Below are 10,199 nucleotides of genomic sequence, written 5' to 3' on the forward strand. Positions count from 1 at the left end.
TGGCTGGAAAAGGGAGCATTTTATTAAGTCTGTTAGTAATCTGCAAAAGAAAAACAATGATGCAGAGAGTCCACTTTCAATTCAAGAAGGCAGGAGATCTGACTGCAGATTCTTCTTTCCCAGCAGTATTAAAGTGGCAATTTTAAGGCAATTTTAATTCTGCAGTCTGGGTTAAGGTGTTTGGGTTTTATTAAAGCAAAAAAAACAAACACACTCCCTGAAGAACTGATTAGGTTGAGGTGGGCTGGAAAAATTTCTAGTACTGACAATTTCAAGAAATTACAAGGGAGTTTCCTTAACACACACTCCAACATAAAACTTCTCCTGCAGGTAGTGAGCAATATATTTTTAACATTTCTTCCACTGGTCTGTAAGCCCAATTTAGATGAGACGCAGCTGTACTGCTGTGAATTAAAATGTTGTGTTTGTCCACTTACATTAACAGCAGCTCCCCTCACAAGCAACCTACATTTCACATAGCTGCAACACAAAACGCAAATGAACTATACATCACTTATGAAGAGCATTACTAATTGCAAACAACACGTAAGAAGCACCATGTGACCACTATCCATGTGGAACACAGAGCAGTCAAACACAATTAAGCAAAAAAAAACCAAAATTCCATTAGAAAAACACAGTTTCCTCTGTGGCTTCATACAAAATAATCATACAAGGAACATTATCCCAGGTAGTAGTAGTCCCTTTTGTCTGCTGTAACATGAAATATAGGCCTTTTATCTTTGCAGAAGCATGGGAACTTACTCATTGCATTGCTCATTGTGTGACTGTGCTCACACCATCATCACCAGCTATTCAGATAACCAAGAGGTTGAAGCCTTTCATGTCTCACTAAGACCTGCTCTTTTAAAATGTAGTATGAAAATTAAGCAAGTACACAAGGGACTTTTAAAGTTGAAGAACAGGAAGCACCTCTGCTCTTTACAGAGGACATCCTAAATTAAAATCCTGTTTCCCAACACTGATGGCATTTTTGTGTGGATTTACACTTGAATTTGGTTCCTGACAGTTAGTCTAAGAAAGAACAAGAAGAATCTTGATTGTCTGAGCTCACACAGCCTGTACATTTGAATAGTATATTCACTGCATGCTTAGAGGTAACAAACCAAGTCTGTCTTATGTCTGGTGTAAAAATGAATTACGGACTGATAAGAATTTAACACTTTTAAAGAAGAGGGAATACATAATTCTGTATTCATAGATTACAAAGGCTTGTCCACATATCTATAGATCAACGACTGTTTGCAGTTCAGACTTTTGCACCACTCGCTGTACTGATATGGGGCAGTGGGGATGGACAGTCAGGAATACATGTGTACTACCAGACGGTGATTGTACTGGTCCAGTTTACCTCAGTGTACTACACAGCTGCTGTAGCTACAGAGTCATGAACTGTCAGAAAATGAGGAACAGCAAAACACTTTTGCTGAGCAAACAGAAGTCAGTAGACAACACCATTATCACCAGCCTCTGATGAAAACTACTTTCCCAGTCTCATTCATTTTTTAAAAATCATATTTAGAACAGACCAAAAGCTGTGCAAGAGGACCTCTGTCAGCTAGAATGTTTAGATGGGTATGTCTATGACACAGAGAACCTGAAATACAACTAAGCTTCTGCCTCTCGGGCTGCATCTCTGCAGGGTAGAGCTTTGCTCTCAGGCTCGCTTTCAGCCAACTCAGTGGCTTACTGAGTTGCAGCAAACCCTATACTCCCCCATCTTAACCTCTGAAAATTTCTCTCTGTCACTTCAGGCCTATTTGTCTGCTTGATTAAGTGTCCCAGTTGCTGAGACAGAGTGGCAGTTTCCAAGGTCCTTTCACTGGCAGACCCAGAAGTCTTCTCAGCTAGGCCATCCTGCAGAAGGCTTTCATCCAAATGGCCTTTACCAAAGCAGTGTACCTTGCAACTGAGAACGCACCACCCAGACTGTTATGGTTCATCACAAGGAATTTCAGAAGCTAAAGCATTCTGGCTGAAAACCAAAGGGAAGGAAAAATGTTTTATGTGAAATGTTATAATTTTGGATAGAAAACACTTCTGCATCCAAAATCCAGTTTAACACCAGGAAGCTTCATGGACACACACTAACAAATTTTCATAAGGGAGAATGTCTCCAGAAGGCAAAACTTCTGTTTTAAGCATAGTGACTCATTTTACTTCATATAATTAATGCTGCTTTGGAAAAACAGCCTGCCCATTTTTAATGTTAACATATAGAAGAAAATTCGCATTACACAATGAGCTTCAATGTGAATACTCACTCCAAGTTTTATAGCTGTTCACAAAAAGCAGAAAGGTAAAATGTGACTCAGCTAAACCAGCTGTGAACCACAAGCATGAAGACTGCAAACAAAAGGGAGAAGAGTATTGATTTAACCAAGTAATTGTCCAATAGATTTGTATGAACTGTCTACTGCAATTGCAGAGCACAGTTCAAGGCAGCTCAGTTAGTATTCCAGGATCCTGAGACATATCAGGATTTCACCTCTAAAAAATAAAAAAATGACAAAGTTTTAAGGCATACCTTCATTTTATTGATACCTCTGAATCTGGGCCATTGGGAAGAAGGCAACTCAAAATTCGTGATGCCAGGAGAAAGAAAAATATTCTTTATAGTAAGTTTTATGGTGTTATATTTTAGATTTGTGATCAAAACAGTGTTGATATCACACTATGTTTTAGCTATTACTGAGCAGTGATTGAGCAGCATCAAGGCCTTTTCTGCTTCTCACCCACTGCAGAGCAGGCTAGGGGTGCATAAGGAGCTGGGAGGGGACACAGCTGGGACAGCTGACCCCAACTGACCAAAGAGATATCCCATACACTGTGATCTTGTGCTCAGCAATAAAAGCTGCCTGGAAGAAGGAGGATGGGGTGACATCTGTCTTCCCAAGTCACCATTATGCCTGATGGAGTCTTGCTTTTCTTCCAATTTTTCTGCCTGCCATTGGAAAACAGTGGATGAAATCTTTATTTTGCTTTTCTTGTGTGGGCAGTTTTGTTTTATCTGTTAATCTGTGTTTATCTCAACCCACAAGTTTTTACACTTTTGCCCTTGTGATTCTCTCCCTCCTTGAGCAGCTGTGTGGGGTTTAGCTACTTATGGGATTAAACTACAACATCCTTCAAGATTGCTTATCATTAGGGTCCAGAAATTTCCCAATAATGGCAAGCACAGAGTGCCTGCCTTTTCTGGCTTTCTTAGAAGAGTGCCATCTTAGAAGAGGCTACTAATATTAATAATCTCACACTCAGGAAAATGTAAGTCTGCTTCTTTGGAAAAGACTTCAGTCTCTAGGCTCAGTTTATGCTGCCATTATCTGCTTCTTTATTCTAAAATAACCAAAATAAAATTAATTATAAAACAATATTATTCCTGTCAGTGATAAGAGATACACAGGAGGGCAAGTAAAAAGGGGAGAAAACTAATCTCCTCCACTCCTTTTCAGTGGAAGATGGTGTACTCTTAACTTCATAGGTTTTGACTGCAAGGAATAAAGTAAAAACAAGTATTCGTACACCCATCTCAAAATGATTCTTCTCAGTTAAAAAATAAAAATTTGAAACAAATTTCTGTGTGAAAACAAAACACAACTCCAAATTACAAAAGTCTCTCACCACCCTCACAATAAAGAATTACTTTATATCTAATCTAAATCTCCCCTCTTCCAGTTTAAAGCCATTCTTCCCTGTCTTGTCACTACACTTTGTAAAAAGTCCCTCTCCAGATTTCCTGTAGGCCCCCTTTAGGCACTGGAAGGCTGTTATGAGGTCTCCCCTGAGCCTTCTTTTCTCCAGGCTGAACAAGCCCAGCTCTCAGCCTGTCTTCATATGAGAGGTGTTCCAGCTCTCTGATCATCTTCATGGCCTTACTCTAGACTCGCTAAATCAGGTCCATGTCCCTGTTGTGTTGTTGGGAGCCCCAGAGCTGCACACAGTACTGCAGGTGGGGTCTCACAAGAGCAAAGTAGAGTGGCAGTATCATCTCCCTTGGCCTGCTGGCCTTGATACTTTTGATGCAGCCCAGCATACAGCTGGCTTTCTGGGCTACAGGTGCACACTGCTGGCTCATGCTGAGCTTCTCATCAATCAATACCCTCAAGTCCTTCTCAAGGCTGCTCTCAATCCAGTCTCCATCCAGCCTGTATTTGTATGATATACATATTTGTGTGTATATGTATATATATGAGATATATATACATATATATGCATTGTATAGTAAACCAAAAATATTTATATACACTTATATATGCATATACACATACACATATATCTGTATTCCTTTTAGAAATGAGAAATTCTGAAGCCACAGGTATTGTGATGCTGTGCGTATTGATTTGAGAAGCTGAGAATCAGTGGAGAACATCATATGGACACTTGAGATGTTGCCCACCTGATTTTCTGTGAAGAATAATACCGCATATATCAAGTTTCAAAAAGTGGTAGAAAAACAGTTGGAAAACAATGACTTCAGACTGTCTTATTATAGATGGCCACAGGGTCTCTAGATTTGATAAGCAATCAATACTTGTGGTGATAAGAGAGTAGTTTCTAGAACTGTAAGCTTGTTAAACTGGTGCAGTATAAGCACAGAGCAGCTTTTTGTCCAGTTCTTCCTTGGGAGCTGTTTCTGGTGTAATGGAAGAGTTTGCCTCTCCTACTCTCACCCAGCCAAGAGTTTCTCCCTCTTGCCTACAGCAGTGGGTTTTCATTTAACACTTCAGTGTCTCACAAATAATAATAAGAAAATCAAATCATCCAGACCCCTGAATGGGCAATGATTTTTTTTTTCAAGGATGTGACCTTTGAGCTGTTAAACAAATTCACAAGATAAATTTAAGTTTTCGCCTCTCTTTCAGGTTTACAATTTCAAATTTTAGAATCATAGAATCATAGAATAGTTAGGGTTGGAAAGGACCTTAAGTTCATGTAGTTTCAACCCCCCTGACATGTCACCCAAGGCTCTGTCCGACCTGAACGCCACCAGGGATGGAACATTCACAGCCTCCCTGGGTAGCCCATTCCAGTGCCTCACCACCTTTACAATAAAAAATTTCTTCCTTATGTCCAATCTGAACTTCTCCTGTTTAAGTTTTAACTTGTTACCCCCTGTCCTATCACTACAGTCCCTAATGAAGAGTCCCTCTCCAGCATCCTTGTAGCCCCCCTTCAGATACTGAAAGGCTGCTATGAGGTCTCCACGCAGCCTTCTCTTCTCCAGGCTGAACAGCCCCAACTTTCTCAGCCTGTCTTCATACAGGAGGTGCTCCAGTCCCCTGATCATCCTCGTGGCCCTCCTCTGGACTTGTTCCAACAGTTCCATGTCCTTTTGATGTTGAGGACACCAGAACTGCACACAATACTCCAAGTAAGGTCTCACAAGAGCAGAGTAGAGGGGCAGGACCACCTCTTAATTTTGTATAGTCAAGATTGTAGCACAACCAGATTTTATGTCGTGTATTCCTCTCAGGGCCTACACCCCACTAAGACCAACTAAGTTCCACCAAAGCACTACAATTTTTACTTAAGTATGTGAATATTCCCATTGATTATAGTGGGATTCAAGCAAATTTCTGGTGCTTTGATGAATAGGGATGGAGTCAAGTAGGTACCTATTATGACAGGTACTTCAGCTTTTCTTAAAACTCAGGCTGAATATGGGAACTTCTGATGCCTGCACTGTTCCAGAGGTACTCCACTAACTGAAAGTTGTCCACTGTAGTTTTACTAGTTGTATTTTTCAAAGGCTTGACTTTAGCAAAGCTTGTTAGCCTTAGCTCTAGAGAAAGTTAATTTGCCTGACAGATCAGAAAAATGCTTCTGATACACAAAATCCACTTTTCCTAAGTCACTAAATGCTAGTGCAACTTACCACAACACAGCAGCTTTTCATTTATTTCGAAAAATGTATTTTTGATGTATGTAAATTTCACTATGGTCAAACATCTGTACTAGGAAGATATCAGTACCTTTTTTAGCAATAACATTAGTAAGCCGTGTCTAGAGTGACTAATGAGATGCTTCATTAGACATGGGTACTTCACCTCAGAGTCAAGCACATCAGCATAGAAATGAGGAAGAAGCTGCTGTTGTTGCTGGTGCTAGACAGGTTTCACAGATAAATAAACTCTTCTGTGCTATCAGCCCAGTGTCTTTTTAAACCCTATATTCATTTGAAGGAAAAACTGGCAAGCAGGATTTTTCTATTTTCCCTTTTGAGATATTTCAAATCTTGGTGTTGCCATCTACAAAATTCATATTTCACACATGACAAGATTCACATAAAAATGTCATGTAGTAATGCTTGTTGTAAACCATACCCAGACTACATTTAGAGAATAATATATACAGAGAACAAGAATTTAGTATTGAAAGCTAAGTGAGAGGTGTTACTTCAAACTGAACTAGAAGTAACTGTGCTTTAATTTTTATTCAGATGAGCTTTTACCATTTTCTATGGTATTGAAAGCCATGAACATAATCAGTAATCAAGAAAAAAGTTAATTTAGCAAATGAATTTGTTTTCTAAATGAAGCAATCTAAAAACAACCAAGCAGATGCCCAGGTTTATAGTTGCTGAAGACAGTGACTGAATAGAACCTTTATCAGTGTTACGTTAGCTAATTCCAAAGAGGGATGTAACTATAGTAAGTAGATTTTAGCCCCAACTATGAATGAATATTATTTGATGTTCTTTTGATTTCTAGATTGTTACAACTTTTATGTAGATATAGTAAAGTTAACATCCCTGTCTGACAGGAGATGGTTTTGGGTGCCAAACATTATAAAACATTTCCCAAGCTAGACAGTTTGGTAGGGGACCAAGAACAGCTTTCTCCAGTTCTCAGAAGTGCTGGATTTTATTTGTGGGATGTCGCTGCAAGTGATGGGAACTCAGTACATCTTCAAGGCAATCCTATTTAGTATCAAAAACTCTGCACTGCAAGACTGAAGTAATTGAGCCTAGGAACTAGCTTTAAAAACCCAAACACTTTCTGAAATTATCCAGTGAGCCATAAATAATCCCAATGAACCAGGAAAAATCAAGAGAGAAGGAGAAAGGGAGGAGGGAGGTGGAATGCATTTTTAGCTGAAATCAATGCTTGCAAAAAATACAAACCAACCAATATTCAAAGGGTCATGAGCTAAGTATACAAAAATTCACAGAGCAGTTACAATAACTGTGCCAAAATCACCAACAGCAAAGAAATTGCATAATAAACCAAACACAGCTAAAGAAGATCCACAACATTTTTAAGACCATATCTGTCATCACCTTGACCTCTTTGCTTTATGATCTGTTTCGAATGTTCCTCATTAGCCACTCACCAAAAAAATCCCCCTTCCTTTTTTGGCATTGTTAACTTTCTGGGGAAGAAATTACAAGTCATTGTACCTATGAAGTCTTTTCCAGATGATGATACCTGTTGGAAAATAAACAGAAAACTAAAGAAAAAAAAAAGAAGAAAAGTCAGTTTTGCTCTAGCCATGTCTCACCACTACCATCTCTACAATTCTTAGAGAGAGGGAGTTCTAGAAGCTTTGTGAAGTGGAGGGGATGTGTGCAGAAAAGCATTTATTTACTTTTGACATTCTTAAGAAGCAGCCTTTGTGCTGTGTACAGCATAGAATTCAGGCAGTTTCTCTGTTCATCTTACCCAAATTCAGGAGCTCAGGCTTGGAGCAAGATTTTTTTGTGCGGAGCCCACAATGTCCTCTTAAATTGTTACAGTGACATGTCACCACCTACACTGTAAAAGTAGTGCTTCCTGTAAATATATTTCCCTGTCTATCCAATGGCGTACTGCAGGGATCGTAGTCTGCACCCAAATGGTGCAGATATACTTGAAACCATGTTAAGTAATTCAAGTGCAGCTCATTATCACACAAGTACCACACAAGCCACAACACAGATTTTTATTCCCACTGTGATTTTAAATTCCTCCTTACAAATAAGCTTCTCAGAGGATTAATAGAAGGATTTTTCTTGCATATATAGGACAACTTCAAATGAGACAGCATCAAAAGTCCCTGAAAGGACTGTGCTCTGACAGTCATTTGTCAGGCAAGACATGAAGGAGCTAGTGGCATTTCCAAAGTACTAGCATGGTTTACATTAAGAAGCAGTACTTCTTGAAGTCTAAATAGAGAAACCAAGAAACCAATAACTGCAGGGATGCTCAAATCCTCTATCCCCTTGCAAATTTCAGTGATGACACTTATTTGCAGTTCTCTGGGATGATGGTTCCCTGGTTCTGCTGGTAGAAGATTAAACCAGCGTGGGCTGCTCAGTCCTGAGTTTCTTCAGAGAGCTCACCAAGAAAAGCTCAAAAGCATTTTTCATGTTAATACATTGAGTGAAATCAGCTTTGAGAAATGAAATGCATCTTGTAAAACTAAACTTTGATGGCAGGATGGTTTTCAACTCCTAGTGTCACCACCTCCTTTTGAGTTAGTATTCTTATATTCCCTTTGGGGAGACAAAGAACTGTTTCTAGGTACTGTTTGGTTTGCTTCATTTGTTGTATATACAGTAATTTTCTTAGGTTAACCCACCATGGGCAACCATAATATGTATTAATTACTTCATACTTCAGTCAAGCAACATATATATTCATACAGACATTTGCAAACGCTTAAGGGAGTTATATGCTCAGGTAAGACTGAAGCTTTGTGTGGTCTGGATGTAAAACTAACACTGGGGTCTTGTGAAGATTCCTGACTTGTGAGTCTTTCAGAACTGAATTTATTAGGCGTGTGCCTTCTACTTCAAGAATTATATTTTCAAAGCTGTCTGGGTAAGGGTCACCAACATTTGTGAAATGCTGTGACAGAAGTGTGTTACTGCTGCTAATTTGTAGCAAAGAAAACATGTTTAAAATTCAGAGGCTCATTACCATCAGCTCCTTGCCAGTTTTTTTCCAGATGCCCTATTCTACATACAAGAGGTCAGGTCAGGCAAATTCTACTTTACTTGAAGGCATCTACCATCATGACAGTATACTGAAAGACAGTACCTTGTAGGCCTAACACATTGACCTGGAGTAAAGAAGGGCACCTCTGAAGTTGAAGAGATATATTCATATATATTTTTGTGCCTATATACATGTAAATGCCTGTTTTAAAAGAAAGAGTAGGACTGATTTTTCCTAAATATCCTTTGCTTTCACAAACAATTCAATTAATGAATCAATAAATCAACCTATCTACATCTATCTATATAGGGGAAGAGAGACTGACAGCTTTAAGCAAACTAGAAATACACAATTTAGCAGCTGTGGCATTACAAAAGTGTGTATACTCTACAGATAAAGAAAACCCCAAACAAACAAAACAAACAAGAAAAGAGCATTAGCTAAAGCAAGTATTTTCAGCCTTTTTGCAGGAAGCTTCAATTTAGGAAATCTGCTCTGGAACAATAATTGTTCCCATTTGTTCTTTTTCCTAGATGACTTTTACAGACTGTTTCTACCATCAGTTGGCAAATTCAGTGGAAGAAACAAATTGCCTTATTATTAAAACATATTTGCAGCGAACAATAGGTATTCCAGTTAAGCTGTGCTTATGCAGCCATAGTACCTAACAATTTCTAAGAACATTATGCCTTTATCCCAATTTGCTTGTGTCTTACTTGTGTTTAATGATAGTGTAGACCTGAAACAGAGGATGGTCCTGCTTACTCCACCTGTACCCGAGAAGGTTATGGTCCAGGTGGAGGCAGCCTCAGTGACTGAAACTTCTAACCTTTTCAGAGGGTTTCCTGTACTGTTTGCAATTTCTGTGCAGATTAATTTCAGCCTCTCTTACTTTTTCTGCTAGGGTTATTTTGTATCAGCCTTCCTTTTATAAGCTGCCCCTGTTTTTTACAGCTGGTGACAGAAGAAAGTTTGAAAGTTTCTTCTGGACTAATATTCTGATACCTAAGGCAACTCTTTCCTATTAATGAGGGTTTGATTGTTATTTCACTTCCGTGTTTAATTAGTTTATAAGAAAAGATGGCTTGGGAATTGACCTGAGTACACTTTTCAAAGTCAAGTGTTTAGAATTGAAGTAATTTTACCTAGTTTTTGGCATCTATGAGTTAGCTATTGTATCTCAGTTACTCATGTACAACCCCTCAACAGTTAGTGGAAAAAAAAATAATTTCCTTTTGACTTGCTGCTTTGTCTTCCACT

Source organism: Pezoporus flaviventris, unplaced genomic scaffold (genome assembly GCF_033815535.1).
Source record: "Pezoporus flaviventris isolate CSIRO_AGI_PZ_B2104156 unplaced genomic scaffold, CSIRO_AGI_Pfla_v1 ptg000015l, whole genome shotgun sequence".
Taxonomy (NCBI): domain Eukaryota; kingdom Metazoa; phylum Chordata; class Aves; order Psittaciformes; family Psittacidae; genus Pezoporus; species Pezoporus flaviventris.